This window comes from Gopherus evgoodei, chromosome 1, assembly GCF_007399415.2.
Source record: "Gopherus evgoodei ecotype Sinaloan lineage chromosome 1, rGopEvg1_v1.p, whole genome shotgun sequence".
Classification (NCBI taxonomy): domain Eukaryota; kingdom Metazoa; phylum Chordata; order Testudines; family Testudinidae; genus Gopherus; species Gopherus evgoodei.
In genome coordinates this window covers 337,405,969-337,423,484 of record NC_044322.1, presented here as the reverse complement: position 1 = coordinate 337,423,484, position 17,516 = coordinate 337,405,969, and positions in this window count along the sequence as shown.

Below are 17,516 nucleotides of genomic sequence, written 5' to 3'. Positions count from 1 at the left end.
AGGGTGAACTCTAACTTGAACTCGTGGGCAGAGTGGCAGAGGGTGTAGCAGTCATTCAGCCCTCTAAACAAAATTGCAACCCCAGGGGATGAGAAACTCAATCCCTGAGAACCTTCTAAGTTACTGATTTGTCCTCATTACTGACTCTGTGACCATGGCTTTTCCCTTACTGCCCACTTCTATGGTGGCATATACAGAGTTGAGAAGATGCTCAATGCAGATACATGAATGAGGTCCTAAGTCTCCCCCCTACACACACACACATTCTTTTATCTAGATACTGATATGACCTCATTATCATGATATCTGAGTGCAGTCTGGCACCTGTGCATTGGAAATGCCACAGTGGTGTTGTGCCAGAAGTCTTCTATTGCCTCTCAGACCCGGGACAAATTTTAGCTAAGAGTGTCATGACTTATTCACCATGGTTATCTTGAACTGTGTTCCCATTTTCAAATGTGACTTATTCTGAGTCAGAACAAATATATTATTTAGAATCAAAGCAAGATGTTCTAAAAGTAACAATAATTATAAAGTAAAATGATAAACATTTTTACAGCAACATTTAATGAAACTCCTTGTATATTATTCATTAAATCATTCTAGAAAATGACATAGCTAAGAATGAAATGAATTGGAACATAAGAACATACGAACGGCCATACTGGGTCAGATCAAAGGTCCATCTAGCCCACTATCCTGTCTTCCGACAGTGGCCAATGCCAGGTGCCCCAGAGGGGCATTTTTCCTCATTGTTATTAAGGGGACAGTTTCCCTCACATAAGGGCATATTGAAAAGATCACGTCTCCTTTCACTCTTAACTGAACTGAGGCCACAAACTGCCTGAGCAAAGATGGTTACTTTCTCCATTCACCTGGTGCTTACAGTGTTGCTCTTTGCTTCCTGACAACATAGTGGGCCACCATGTTCCCCAAAGGCAGCATGGCTTCACCCTCTTGAAAAAAATGGGAAACAGTGGCCATTTTGAAAGAGAGCTTGCAGTTGAGGGCAGCTATGTATATCATCCATTAAAACAATGGAAGATGGTCACCATTTTGAAAGGTAGGGCAGGAGGGAATGAAAAACTTGTGTGTTTGTGTGCATTGTATATATGTACAATGGAATACACAGGGTGCAGAAGGGAAGGGTGTGTGTGTGTACACACACACACACATATATACACACACACACACACATATATATACACACACACACACACACACACACAGAGGAAATGTGCAGTACAGGAGGGAGGAGCGACTGGGCTAGAGGGTATGTGCAGGGGCAATGTAAGGAGGTGCAAGAAGCAGGGATATTTGGAGGACAAGAGGGGTGACACTGAGGTGTACACTCCTGGCTTCTTTGAACTCTCCAGTCTGGTATAAAGCAGCCAGAATGTACTGATGAATCTGAAGTGAGAATTTAAAAAATGATTTAAGGTTGATACCTCATATCTACAAATCACTGGAAACATAACACAGTAACATTCTCTTTGAATTTCTTGTTTAGTGTTCACAACTGAAACTCAATGAGAAGGAATTTCCCAGACAAAATTTAAGTTAAGATGGAGTTACGGTTGAGAATACATATCAGTAATTTAGGGTAAAATATGTTACAGAGATGATGATGTTATCCCAAAATCAAGTGTTATAAATTTAGGAAATTCAGATTTAAGGTTGAACTTAACGAGATGCAAACATATTAAGATGTTGTATTAAGGAAAGGCACAACTGGGTACCCAAACAAGCTTATCACTGCCAAATAGTGACACAATGGTGTTGGGGAGTGGGGGCAGGAGTAAAAGAAAAAATATAATGCTTATTTAAAATCAGTTTGATCTAATATAGAATCGCAAGCACTAACAGTTCTTAAACATAATGGTATGGTCATTGGATGATGTCATTTAACTCTGGATTTCCAGGGATTATGTTTGGTTTTGTACTGAGAGGTCCTCTCAACTTTAACTCCATTTAAATGTAGCTTTTGTCTAATATGAATATAATCTACATTAGCTATATCTTCCAAATTATTCTGAAAAGTATTAATGAAAATTGCTGTTATCATAGTGCTTATGATAATCCTAGGAAAACCTTTTTTTTAGGATCCTTTCTTAAGCAAGGATGAAGCATCGGGTACTTATAGGCCCTATGAACTTGGACAAGAAATGGGAATCTGGGTGAATAATTCTGATAGAGTAACTCCAGCTGTTGGCAAGGTTGGTTTCTTAAATTAGCATATATGTCGATAGCAGTGTTGTTTCTCCGTGTTAGAGAATTTTCATAATCAGAAGTCACATATATTAATCAAATACTTCCGGTCAATTCCAGGTGTGGCCCCAGGATATTCCGTGTTTCCTGACTACACTAACCCCAGGACAGCTGACTGGTGGATCCAGATGTGTGTTGAGTTCAAAACTGTCTTTGACTATGATGGACTCTTTATTGTATGTCCGAGTATATTTTCCATCTCTTTTTTTCCAAAATAAAAAAAGACAATTTGTACATATGTAAAAATTTTATTTAAGGATATGAATGAACCAGCCAATTTTGGAACTGGCCGGTACCCAGGTTGTGCTTTTAATGACCTCAACTACCCTCCTTATGTTCCTAGTAAGTGCCTTTTAAAAACTCTTTATCTGTATTGGTTATTTCCTGAAACAGTGCAAAGTTTCTTGTTTTCCATCTTTACATGCCTATTGTGCCATCAGTATGGATTCAGTTACATAATCATGTAGGGCTCAGTTGTCCCCAGGCCTGACGGGGGAGAAAGTACAAAAATGTTCTTCCATCAGTCTGGCAACTGTGCCAGAGGGCTAAGCAAATGGCATTCCTTGCACTTCTCCAAGTGAAAGATCTGCTTCATGCTAGTGCTACTGCTGGTATTACCATCTCTAACCGTGGTCTTTTGTATGGCTTCATCACCCACATTGTTTTCATAAGAGTGTCTGGGAAGCAGACTCTCCGGATGCAGGAGCTGGGCCCAGCTTGAGACTGGGCTGTAGACTCTGTGGTGGATTTTTTGTGTTTGTCGGTTTTGGACATAGTGGCATAGAAGCTGCACTTAGAGACACACAGGGGAGCTCCAGGAATTCCTTCTGCAGATTGGTCCTCTGACCTTTCCCCTACTGTGGGCTACAGCTTTGAACCATAATTGAGCCCTTAGTGGCCCTCTAAATTATAAGCAGCAGGAAGAAAACTTAGGTATTTCACATCCATATTTAATATGGAAGGGAAAATATTACAAAGATTTGAAAATTTGTCAAGTTATCCATATATATACAGCAATAGCATCTATGTGTGTTGCACAAGTCTCTGTGGAATTTCTTTGGAAGTGCTTAGATGCTTTGCAGAACCCTGTGTGAATTCCCTCAGGAAGTGTGTGAATTTTTTTCTTGCACATTGTGTGAATACAATGTTGCTTTAATGTTAGAACACTGTAAGTTGTATTGCAAGTTTGACTTGTGACATTGTATGGGGGCAAGGGCATATCACTCTCAAGTCAATGTCACCTCACAAGAGCTTCCTGAATTTATCATCAAAATTACTTGCACAGATGCACACACAATCTTATGATCAGCACAAAGTATTAGTTCTACTAGTATTTCAGTGAGGAGATATCCAATGGGTTCTCTTATTGGTAATCTTAAAGGCTACTTATTCCCTTCCCACTTGGTAGAACAATGCCATGCATATATATATATGGAGATATCCTATCTCATAGAACTGGAAGGGGCCTTGAAAGGTCATCGAATCCAGCCCCCTGCCTTAAGTAGCAGGACCAAGTACTGATTTTGCCCCAGATCCCTAAGTGGCCCCCTCAAGGATTGAATTCACAACCCTGGGTTTAGCAGGCCACTGCTCAAACCACTGAGCTATCCCTGCCCCCAAATGCACCCCTACTGGCCCACTAAGCAGCCAGGACGTTATCATTAAGCAATGGGTAGATCAGCACTTCTCAAACTGTGGGTCTGGACCCCATTTTAATAGGGACACCAGGGCTGATGTTAGACTTGCTAGGGCCCGGGGCCGAAGCCAAAGCCCCACCTCCCAGGGCTGAAGCCAAAGCCTGAGGGCTTCAGTCCTTGGTGTTGGGGCTCAAGGTTACGGGCCCTTTGCTTGGGGCTCAAGCCCTTGGACTTCAGCTTTCCCCCTCGCTGACCTCCCTGGGGCAGTTAGATTCAGGGGGGCTCAGGCTTCAGTTCCCCCTCCTTCAGTCATCCTTTGTTTTCAGAAGGGGGTCGCAGTGCAATGAAGTATGAGAACAGCTGCTGTAGATCATGGGATATAGGCAGTAATGAAATTCTGTTCTAGGAAGGGAATACACTGCCATCCCAGAATAGTGTTTTCTTTGGGCTATGGCATGCAAGGCTTGAAAACCACTTTTCTGCTAGGCAAGGGAGCAAATGTAGGGCAAATTGTCATGGGCATAGTTTGGGGGAGAGAGCAGGGGGACATTGTCCCCCAAACAACAAGCCTCAGGCAGGAGTGGAATTTGCCCCTCACTCCACGCCCCCCACACAGCCCATTGGTCTGACTGGTGCCCCACTCCCCACGCAAATATAAGTCAAACTACGCCCATGCAATTTTTTTGCTATTTTGTACTGGTGCAATTTCATTAAAATAGCGTGTAGTTCCCAAGTGTAATTTCCCCCCTGAATTCTCTGATTTTGCAGTAAAAGTGTATGAACTGAATCATGAGTTTTATATAGTTCTAAGACCTGACCCAAACCTCACTATAGTCAATAGGAATCTTTCTACTGCCTTGAATGGGCTTTGGATTTGGCCCTCTATATTGTGCTGTAGGTGTCACTTGGATGTGAGAGGTTAAACTTCAGCCTATCTCTGATGAAAGGTCAAGATTCTGAGGCACTTTTCCAAAAAAGTAACTAGTTATCTCTGTATCCTTGGCAACACTTCTCCCGGGAAGATAGGTTCTAATAAAGTTGTATGAGAGTGATGGGGTGAACAAACATCTTCCAGTACCCAGCATGCCTGGGGTTAAAACTATGTCCCAGGAAACCAGAAGCCCTGCAGCTGGTGCCAACAATCCGGCAATTAATCTGGTCAACATTTCGCCAACAAATCCCTACTGTGCTAGCAAACCTAATTGGCAGCAGGCAGCTGATACAGTTCGTTATTGGCAGTGAAATATTGGATATTTTTACTTTGTTCTTCTGTGTTTCACTCCAATATGGATGCTTTGTAACAGTAACATTTTTATTTTTAAATCTCCTGTTCCGTCACTGAGGTGCTCAGGGCACTGAACAAACTCATGAATGAAACACAGCAAAAGTACAGTATTACTAAAGATTGTAAAATACTGAAAACAATAGAAATTTTTTAAACAGGAAATGTCAAGAAGATTCTCACCCTGCTCCTCTATTTGCAGGAGTTTGTTGAACTTAACTATTACACACAGATCCTATCATTGCTACCCAGGCCAATCTCCCCACGGACTTCAGAGATCAAACCCTTAAAGGCTTTCCATACTCACCTTAAGTATGCCTCTTTTTTTGTTGGCATTAATTGTACCCACAGATAAGGTCACTGAAATATCTAAGCTGCTTTGCATTCACACACAACAGACTTAGCCACTGTTTTCTCATCTGTACCCACAATTATTTGCATTATTAAAAAAAATGTTCTATAAAGACCCCTTAAGTTGCGGATTAATATACAATTGTGAAAATAAGATGTATGATCAAGGCAGAAATCAAGGAGGCTTTGCAATATTTAAAATAAGAATGAATCATGATAATAGGATTCAGTTTTGGTAATTTTATTTTACATTTCACTTTGTTTCTTATGTGGGACAGAACTGATACTTAATTATCACCAGAATATTACACTTAGCCATAACTAGTGAATTGTCTGTCAAACTGCTTGGAAATTGACTGTAAATTAAATGATTCCACATGCAATTCAGCCACAATGGAGACTTTATAGCCTGTTGTGTCAAAGGATCCAATCATAAAGATTCTTGCTCTAGAAGGACAGTAGAAAGGACATGCTAATATGGTTTTAGATACTGGCGATTACATTTTGTAGTAATTTCAAACATACAGTAGTGTGGACTCCACTAGTTCCACTGTCTTTTAAGTCCTACATGCTGCGGGGAATGAGAAGCAGGATTTGAGCCTAGTTATGAATTCTTACTCTGTCACAGAGGCCTTCTGAGTCATACTGTTTAATTGCCATCTACAGTTTAATGATATGCAAATTGAGGACCCATGATTTCAAATAATTATGTAAGGTCGTTGTGCTTTTTAATTTTTATTTTTGTTTGACACTGGCATTTACTAAAGTTTGTCACTCAATAGGAAAAAAGTGTCACCTTGTAGAATTATTATTGATTCAGTGATTTTTCCTTTTGTGTGTTAGTATTTGAATCTACATTACCTTTCTAGAAGATGTGATTTTTCTAGACATAGAACTGGACTACATTAACACAGCCTATTCAATAGAAATATCCTTTGAACATAATATATCTAGGTGCCTGGTTTTCGTCTGTAAAGTATGGTTAGAAAGGGGACCCAACAGTGTCAGGTCAAATGTCCTGCAGGCAGGGGAGACAGGGAGGTGCCGGGTCATCACCCACACCAGCTGCTACTCAGCTTGCATTAGGTGGCTGCAGCTCCCAGCCCCAGCTCTGTAGATGAGTCCCTCCTGACCCAGGCAGGGGGTAGGCGGTCAGTGGGAGGGGAAAAGCAGCGAGCAACAGGAGGGAGGGGGAAGAGGAATGAATGGGGGCGGGGCCTTGAGGGAAGAGGTGAGGTCTCGGGAAGAGACGAAGGGGAGGAGGTTCTGGCACTCCTGTTGGAGTTTCTGGTTTTAAATATTACCAAGTTGGCAACCCTATGATATGTCCATCTAGAAGAATAATTGTCAATATTATCTTTAAACACACAACAATCTAAAAAGAATAGATCCTGCAGTGCTTCAGCTTTTATTCTTTATAAAATCTTTAGGATTTTGCTATATATTGTAGTATTTCTTCATTGAATACAATTGGGAAGAGGTTTGAAATTTGATCTGAATAATTCTCTAACTTGATATGCCATTCTCAGGAATTGCCGATTCCTCTCTGGCTCAGAAGACATTATGTCCAGACTCGAAAACTTATCTGGGGGATCATTATAACACACATTCTCTCTTTGGCTGGTCACAGACACATCAACTTTCATGTAAGTCATCTGAGTATCTCCTTCTGAACATGCAGTTTAAATAAGAATTTAAAGAACAGCAGATGTTACCTGGGAAACTTTGAAATGAGCTCTACTTAGAAATATCTGTTTAGGTCTCTTTGCTTTTTATGTACTATGGACAATTTCAAGGAATCAGAATCTTTGCTTCTGTCATGTTAATTTTTTTTCAGATAAAGTGAAAGGGCCTAATTCTGATAGGGCCTAATTCTTCAGCTGCTGCTCATGTGAAACTAAACTAAAAAGTTCAGTGATTTCTGTGAAAATTCTCCCAACACAACAGCTACAGAATCAGATCTAGTGAATTCACAACCATTTCCCATAGCAGCTAATTGTGATGTCACATGTAAAGGAGTATTTATTACTTTAGAGGAAGAATTAAAAACATAGACTCCCGAGATAACAAAAATCTTTTCGTGGACATGTCTTCATTTGCCTGGAGAGTATATTGTTTTTGGCATAAGTCTGTAATGTGGTAAGGAAAGCCCAAAAGGGATTCTGAATGGTGGAGTTACATTGCATTGCAGTTATAGGTTAATGTAAAACTTGTCATTTTTGCAGCTGGAAACTCTGAGCTATTTCAGACTAACAGTATCTGTCACTATGAAACTAGAGTTAGTTCAAAGGCTGGATATGCTTTTTAGACTCCCCCCCAAAAAAAATCAAATGGGCACATCATGCTTGTTTTCAGTACAAATTGAGGTTAGACACACAATTCTTTTTGTTGTATTTATAAAGGGCCAAAACCTGGGGTCCTTATGTTGTTTTTACGCAGTCTTAACATTGATATTTACTAACGGTAGTGTGGTAGCATTCCCCACAGGGCCCATCATTCTGCTACTTTCTGTACAACCACATAGGAGTCTCTGTGCCACAGAGAGCTCAGTAGAGAGTTCAGATTTCGCCCACAATCTGACAACCTAGTATTTAGGATTTAGTCCACCTCCACACCTGAAAAACTGCCCTGAGACTTTATAACCAAGTATTCTGCCACCTACGAGGCAGTAAGCCTGTGTACTGTGCATGCTGTGTCTGCTGTACACACCTAACACAGAAAGTAAAGGTCAGTTTTGACCCTTTTCATATCGGTCTCATTTTAGCTTCATAAACGTAGCACCACACAAAAGTGCCTTTCTCAGCCATCTTCCTGCTTCTGAAGAATAGCGCTGTTCATGAGAAATACAAACACTTTGTTCAACCAAACACACAGAATTCTTGAAGACAGAAAAATCGTTTTCAAAATATAAAGTAGCTCACACTGCATCTAAAAACAAAAGCAGGGTTTGCAGTAGAATGAGGCAAATAGAGCAAACAATATTTCATGGATCTTCATCTGGATTTTTTTTAAAACAAATTTCTTCCATGCCCCTTTTGCATTCACTTTCCACAAATAATCATCTAGTAAATGATGTTACTGGCAGGAATGTTTATCAAAACTGCATATATTGCAGAATATTTGCAGAAATTGAATTACAAAGTAATAATTGTGAATATTTGTATCTATAATCTGATTCTAAGAAATCCAATCAGTTAACAGAAACCTGTCATGTGATCTGTTTCCAGTCAAATAGAATGACTTTTGAATACTGAATACTTGCAATAATCAGCTCTCTCACAATTTACAGGCCAAGAATTATCCACAGATGTTGTTCTGTGAATAACTTCAAACAAATGTATTTGAGAAAATCAGATTTGGTTCTGTGATGACTCACAAAGTGGTAAAACTTGTTAAATTGTTTGTTACAAACTATTCACCCAGCTCTAGTTTGTTTTCCATCCATGATTACTACTCAGCGCTGTGTTGCAAGTGTTGGCCAGTAATTTGCCCCGCACATAAAGCTGGCGTATCTGAGGAGACCTATGCTAGGGTTTAGGGAAGGCTGGTTTCTTTGCCAGTAATGCTCCAGGATGTTACTTCTAAAAGAGACCTGGAGTCTTGTTTTCTGTGGCCACTCCACCAGTTGGCCCCTTTGAACAACAGAATCATACCGATTCCATTACGTTTCAGGCATTACATACCTTGCAGTGGTTAGCCCTTAAGCTTTGTTTATTTGTATGAAAACCAATCAGTTTGTTTTAGAAATATCAACATAACACATTTTGAAAAATCTGTGCCAGATAAAGAGCCAGTACAGTAAAATACTTAGATCACTTATATAAACGTGTGCCAGTGCTTTTGTGCAAATCTCATTAATAAGGGAAAGTGATGAGGATAATACACAAAACTATTAATAATTGAGGCTTCAGTTTTCAAGGGAGTCTAAGGAGTTAGGTGCCCAAATCTAAGTCAAATTGAATAGAATTTGGGTTTCTAACTTTTTTAGGCTTCTTTGAAAATAATTAATTCTGTAAATGCTGCCCAACCAAATTACATGTAATCTTAAATAACTGGTGAGTCATGTAACTCACATACAAAAACTATTTAAGAAAACACTAAAATATTTTATCTCTGTGACTAGGCACTTCACAGTATGTTTTCTTTCTCAGTAAGCAATAATGTTCCAATTCTTTGACTGTTCACTTACACAATGAAATTACATATTTTTGAAGTGCAAATGAAAACATCATCACGTAAATAAATCTTTCATGAAAAATCAGTGTTGTACCAGTACAGGAAACAGAGGGAAACAGTGAAAGAAAGGATGCATTTTGTTTAGAATAACTCAAGATTTTTTTCATAGTTTTATTTGGTGCTCGTTCTTTACTTCCATTTTGCTTTGTACTTGCCATCAAAGCAATTCTTTATCATCAAATAATACTATATAAACAAATTCCTATATTAAAAGCAAAGTAGTGCAATTATTTTTATACGGTGAGTTTTATGGGAAAAGACATGAGACTGGATAACCATATAAATGTAGAAGGGTGTCAAACTTACTAATAGCAATATGACTATAGATACACCTCTACCCCGATATAATGCCACCGAATATAACACAAATTCGGATATAACGCGTAAAGCAGTACTCTGAGGGGGGCGGGGCTGCACACTCAGGCAAATCAAAGCAAGTTCTATATAACACGATTTCACCTATAACACAGTAAGATGTTTTGGCTCCTGAGGACAGCGTTATGTTGGGGTAGAGGTGTATTAGAGTTTATTGTCAAGGCTATAGATTAGACATGGTAATTTGGGGAGGAGTCTTGATAACATCAGAAGTCACCGTAAATATAATGAAAAGACAGAGGCATATTCTGCAGTAAACAAACTATGGCAAAATTTCTCCTCTGAGAGAGACATCATATTTCTCTGTTTCACTCTTTTCTCTTCCTATTGCAGATATATTTTGATCTCAGTAGGAGTTCTAAACGTGTAAGGACAGCAGATATTAGAGCTGAGAAGAGAATTTTGCCCTACTTTTGAAATATTCTTTAACTTTTTGAAACGTTATGAAATATTTTGGGGACACCTCATATTTTGGGTACTTAATCACTGCTGTCCCTTCTTTCCCATTATGTAAGTCTCCATGTTCATCCAGATTTTTCATTTCCCTCATCTTTCCAGGTCCCCAAAAGAGTACTCTCTTAAAGTTTAGGAGTTGCTTTGCAGCTACCCTCTTTCCTTTATGTAGTGCCCTGTCAAGTCCTCATAGTCCAGAGTTTTCAGGGGGTCTTCATGGTGAGTTCACTAGTCTGGTTCTTTGTCTGACAGTGTTATTGCCAAGTCCCTCACTCTATTAGCCTTCTGTGCAGTCCTATGGTTTGTTCTATGAGTAAAATTTGGAAAACTCTTCACCTGGACTTTCATCATAGAATCATAGAATATCAAGATTGGAAGGGACCTCAGGAGGTCATCTAGTCCAACCTCCTGCTCAAAGCAGGACCAATTCCCAATTAAATCATCTTAGCCAGGGCTTTGTCAAGCCTGACCTTAAAAACCTCCAAGGAAGGAGATTCCATCACCTCCCTAGGTAACCCATTCCAGTGGTTCATCACCCTCCTAGTGAAAAAGTTTTTCCTACTATCCAATCTAAACCTCCCCCACTCTAACTTTAGACCATTACTCCTTGTTCTGTCATCTGGTACCACTGAGAACAGTCTAGATCCATCCTCTTTGGAATCCCCTTTCAGGCAGTTGAAAGCAGCTATGAAATCCCCCCTCATTCTCTTCTGCAGACTAAACAATCCCAGTTCCCTCAGCCTCTCCTCATAGGTCATGTGCTCCAGCCCCCTAATCATTTTTGTTTCCCTCAGCTGGACTCTTTCCAATTTTTCCACATCCTTCTTGTAGTGTGGAGCCCAAAACTGGACACAGTACTCCAGATGAGGCCTCACCAATGCTGAATAGAGTGGAATGATCATGTCCCTCAATCTGCTGGCAATGCTCCTACTTATACAGCCCAAAATGCTGCTAGCCTTCTTGGCAACAAGGGCACACTGTTGACTCATATCCAGCTTCTCATCCACTGTAACCCCTAGGTCCTTTTCTGCAGAATTGCTGCCTAGCTACTCGGTCTCTAGTCTGTAGCAGTGCATGGGATTCTTCCGTCTTAAGTGCAGGACTCTGCACTTGTCCTTGTTGAACCTCATCAGATTTCTTTTGGCCCAATCCTCTAATTTGTTCAGGTCCCTCTGTATCCTATGCCTACCCTCCAGCATATCTACTACTCCTCCCAGTTTAGTGTCATCTGCAAACTTGCTGAGGGTGGAATCCACGCCATCCTCCAGACCATTAATGAAGATACTGAAGAAAAGTGGCCCCAGGACTGATCCTTGGGGCACTCCACTTGATACTTGATCCAACACCCACTCACACTCAACTGCTGTGGACATGCTCAGGGGCTAACTGATCACCATATTTGGGGTTGGGAAGGAATTTCCCTCCATATCACATTGACAGAGACCCCGGGCGGGGAGGGTTCACCTTCCTCTGCAGCATGGGGAACAGGTCATTTCCAGGTTTAAACTCGGTAAATGCTGAATTCTCTGTAACTTTAAGTCCTTAAACTGTGATTTGAGGATTTCAGTAACTCAGCCAGAGGTTAGGGGTCTATTACAGGACTGGGTGAAGTTCCGTGACTTGCGATGTGCAGGTCAGACTAGGTGATCACAATGGGCCCTTCTGACCTTAAAGTCTATGAGTCTAATTCACTTTACCTGCTTATTTAACCATTGTCCCATTCTCACTCAGTCTCTCACCCACAACTAACTTGCTAACTTATTTGCACAACATTTCCAAACTACATGGACATCTTAAACTAAAACAAAACATGAATATAAGTAGAGATGGAACAAGTTCTAATATTTGTATGTTTCCTTGTGTGTGTATGTTTATCATGGGCTTTTAATAATTTTGGGAGCTTTTGGCAGGGCCAGCTCCAGGCACCAGAGAAGGAAGCAGGTGACTGGGGTGGCCAATAGAAAGGGGTGGCACTTTCATCCGTTGTTGGGGTGGCACGTCTGGGTCTGTGGCCACAATTCGGGGGCGGGTCCTTCAGTGCCTCGCTTCCTCTTTGGCAGCACTTGGGCGGCAGCTCAATCTATCTGCTTAGTAGGGCTTTTCTTTCTTTCTTCTATTTTTTTGTTCTCTCTTCACCGTTTGGGGTGACAAAAAAAAAGCTGGAGCCAGGCCTGGCTTTTGGAGTATCAGACTATTGAGAGATCTGGTCTTCTCATAGTATGTTTCAGTTTCTGGATGGTGGAAATTCCACAAAAGCCTGCTTTAGTTTTATTTCAACTTCATAAATGTCTCTCTGAGGGAAAACCATGACTCAGAAGAACATAAATACAAATAGTGAGAAATTCCTATGTCCTTATTCACGTACATTCAGATTAATGAGGAACCTGAATGAGTACACGACCCCAAAAGTCATGGATTCCACGACAATCATGACATACATTCTTACCAATTTGTGGTTGTCATTTTTCTTTACAAGGATGCAGTACTGATTTCTGTATTTTACATGACTCGAGAACATAATGGACCACAATAACAGTTATTATACAGATAAAACTCTCACTTACCTTAACCAAAATTTTGCTTATATGAGGACTTCAGAATCAAGCCTAAAATTGAAAACTTCTTGAGTTGGGTTTTGTTCATTGATGTTGATGTACTTTTTCCCAGTGCTGTTCAGAAGGCCACCGGAAAGCGAGCATTTGTTCTGAGTCGTTCTACATTCATCGGAAGTGGGAAATATGCAGGTCACTGGCTAGGTGACAACTTTTCATGCTGGAAAGATATGCACGTGTCAATAATTGGAATGTTGGAATTTAATCTCTTTGGGATTCCATATGTAAGTCTGCCTAAAGGCTATCACTGTTTCATACGTAATATCATTTGAAATGAATCTGAGTGTTTGCTTAAATGAAATGCTTGATATGGCCTTTCATTTGCTGATGAAATTTTATTTTGTCCATTTTTCCTAATTCAAGAAGTGTCAAAGATTCTCTCATGAAACAATTGTGCGATGTGCCAGTGTAACGCGCACACCTTCTGGGTGTGGGATTTTATCCCATCTAGTGGCACCAAGGAGGGAGAGAGAGAGAGAGAGAGAGAGAGAGGACACACACACACACACACACACACACACACACACACACACACACACACACACACACACACACACACACACACACACACACACACACACACACACACACACACACACACACACACACACACACAGAGTCTGCTCTACAGCCTTAGCTAACAGGCCCTTGTCTTTTAGCTCATGTGGTAGAAGCTCCTGCGCTAAGCTCCAGAGGTCCCAGGTTCGATCCCGCCTGCTAACGGCCAGGGTCTGTCAGCGTTACACCAGGAAAAGTAGATTTCAATCATTCATATTTCAAAATATATTTCTAATTTTGCAAGCTGAGTTGAAGAAATAATACAATCATTAAAATATAGTCAAATCTATATTAACATTCTCAGTTACTGCAAATTTTTTCCATGTTCATCAGACTGTATTTTGGGACCCACCTGATCAAATCACCAGAAAAATGGCTGTCCTTTCGTTGACCTTTATTAACAGCTTTCACTGCAACTTATTGATTTAGGGCCTGATTGTGCGACTCTTACTCACACTCATGATCACTTATTTAATTATTATGTTTCTTCAGATTGATGCTGATGTCTGTGGGTTTCTCCTTGATACAACTTATGAACTCTGCTTATGATGGATGCAACTTGGTTCATTTTATCCTTTCTCCAGAAATCATAATGGAGAGGGCCAGACGGTAAAAAGCAAACTACTAAATGCTGTAGCGCTTGATTTTCATATTTATCACTTTAATATTTAAATTGTACTCTCAGAAATCATTCTGCGTTTCTGTGAGTAAACCCTTGTTGGGTGAACAGAAATCTTTTATATGGGGCAGTGCTATTAGATGTCATGCATGGAAGTGATTGTTATGCATTCCCATAGTTTAAAAATGGATGGAAACTTTAAAAAAAAAAGTGTCTAATATCCCAAAGCTGCATAGACAGAAATTTGTGCACTGTTTACAATTACAAAAATGTAGATAAAAATCAGTTCCTCCATCATTAATCTACCAACACCCTAGTTTTTGTTTCCTGTTCTCTTTTAGGTGTTAATGACATTATCAAGTATTGCAGGGGAACAATTATTTGAAGGCAAATGAAGGAGGAACAGATTTGCAATTATCTCCTGCCCAGAAATTATTGTTTGGTTGCAATTTTAAAATAGGAACATATAACATATCCTTTTATTTGCTTAGAATTTTTTTAATATGCTTTTATGTTCACCTTTTCACATACATTACAGGAAGGGGCAGACAGGATACAGCCTCCATCATCTTAAATTAAGCCTCAGACATATATCATAGTTAGAAATTTTGGACAAATTACACTGGTCTACAATTTTTGAGAAGTCATCTGCTTCAGAGATTAAATGTGATATTTATTATGTATTTTGATGTGCTGAATTCAAATATGACAATTAAAACAACTGGTTACTGTTTCTAAGATATTTAAGTTTTTACATTTTATGTCTATGTATATTATGTAGATAGTAGAGTTTTAATCACAAACTGTAAACCTAGGTCTTTTCATGTGTTTATGGTTGCTTTACATGATAATATTTCACCTGTCCTGTTTATGTAACACTTTAAAAATCAGCAAAAGGGTTATATAAATAAAATTTATTATGAAACAAAAGACAAAAAACTATTATGTACATAGTTTAGTCCTATTCAGTGTCTACTCGGCGCTATTTGGCTTGTCTCTTGTATTCATTAAATGGAGCATCTCTTGTCACTGTCCAGCAATAGCTGCAAGCATTGATGGGCTCCATTTGCCCTGATAGCCTGCCAGGAGATTCCACTGCTGTAGTCTGGAGCCCAACAGCTCTGCCTTACTCTTGGGTAGTTCCAATCCCTGACAAGTTCACCTTGTGTTATGAGGTGTGGTTCAGAGGAGGAGGATGGGAGAAAATGTGGGTCCTGTGACATTGATGGTTCAGGACCAGAAGTTTCATCCTCTTCCTCTTCCTCGTCTGACTCAAGTGAGAATGATTCTGGTGCATCAGGAGCCGGCTGTCCTTCTCTGTGGGGTACTGGGCGTATAGCTGATGGAATGTCTGGATAATGCACAGTCCACTTTTTCTTCTTTGACACACCTTTCCCAACTGGAGGCACCATGCAGAAGTAACAATTGCTGCTATAATCTGTTGGCTCTCTCCAAATCATTGGCACTGCAAAAGGCATAGATTTCCTTTTCCTGTTCAACCACTGGCGAAGATTTGTTGCACAAGTGTTGCAGCATATGTGTGGGGCCCACCTCTTGTCCTGATCTCCAATTTTGCAGCCAAAAGAAAGGTGATAGGCTTTCTTAATCATAGTGGTTATACTGCACTTTTGTGATGCAAAAGTTACTTCACCACAAACATAGCAGAAGTTATCTGCACTGTTCACACAAAAGTACGAGGCATCTCTGCTCACTTTGGCTAAACAGAAATGTGTCCTTTGCAAAATCAAACACTGACAAATAAGAGAGCACGACACTGTATGATTTCTAGAGCTGATATAGGGCAATTTGTTCAGCAGAGTGATGTAAGCTTCGTTATGATTGCATCATCCATGACTTCTAGGAAGAACCTGATGCAATTCATATCATGTATGACGCAACGCCATATTCAGATTGCATCATTCATTGTTTTGCCTAAAAAACAAGTACTGTCCAAACCCAGTCATAGATTTATTCATAGATCCAGTAAAAAAAGATGTATTTTAGTCATTTCTGGTTTAAACTGAAATCCCTTCCCTTTATAACTCACTTATCCTCCGCCATTCCCAAATCAAGGGTCGTATATACTGACCCAATAGCATATCTTGAAAACTAGAGCCAATCAACAATTTTAAGCATCATTTTCGTTCTCAGTGACCCAGAATTAGTAAAGTTGGACTACATTTATTTCAGAAGCATTTTGGCTGTAGAGCAGTGTTATATTTCTTATACATTAGAAACTTCAAGGACAGGTAGCAGTAGAAACAATAGTTACTCAGCCTAGAAGAATTGAAATCTGAAAAAAAGCAACTGAACTGAATTCATAACTGAAAAAGTGCATTATCAATTCTAACTCTGTATCCATATACTCATTCTAGCTCTTATCTCAGCTAGAAAGAAATGTCATGTTGTTTCTAGCTGCTAAAAGGTTGAAGGTCCTCTGGTCTTTGAATATACATTATATTTCTCCACTGTGCTGTAACAATGAAGGAAAGAATGATTCTGCTATTACAAGAGGCTGTTTTTACTTTTGTAAGATGAAATGTGCAAAGATGGAGTTAATGTTGTGACTGTTAACCTTCATTTTGCTGCAAGGCCAGATTTTTAAAGGCTGGTGTAACAATTGCACCACAAGAATTCACATTTGCCCGCACAAATGGTTATGTGCCTTTAAAAATTGGGCAATTGCACATGCAAACAGGCACAATGGTTGCTATTAAAAAGTCAAGACTTGCCTCCACATTTGCTATCCAATGGCATTGGAAATATCAAAGTATTCCCCTATAATTAGAATAGGAAATGTCTGGTTTTTCAGATACTACTGTGGATAAATAGTCTCTATGTAGTGGTGTCCACTGTAGTTAGATTTATAGTTATCTGATTTGCACTCATGCATGCACCCATGTGTGCATGAAAATGTAAAATTGTGTTTGATCTACATGAGAGTATATTTATAGTCTATATACAGGTTGGTAGTTAATTTGCATGTCAAACATGAGTGCATACAATGGAAATATAAACATATGGCTACATGAGTGCATTCTTTATGAAGGCTGTAGCTTATCAACTCATAAATATGTAGGTCAAGGGCCGAATTCCATCATCCTTATGTTGATGGATCCATTTGA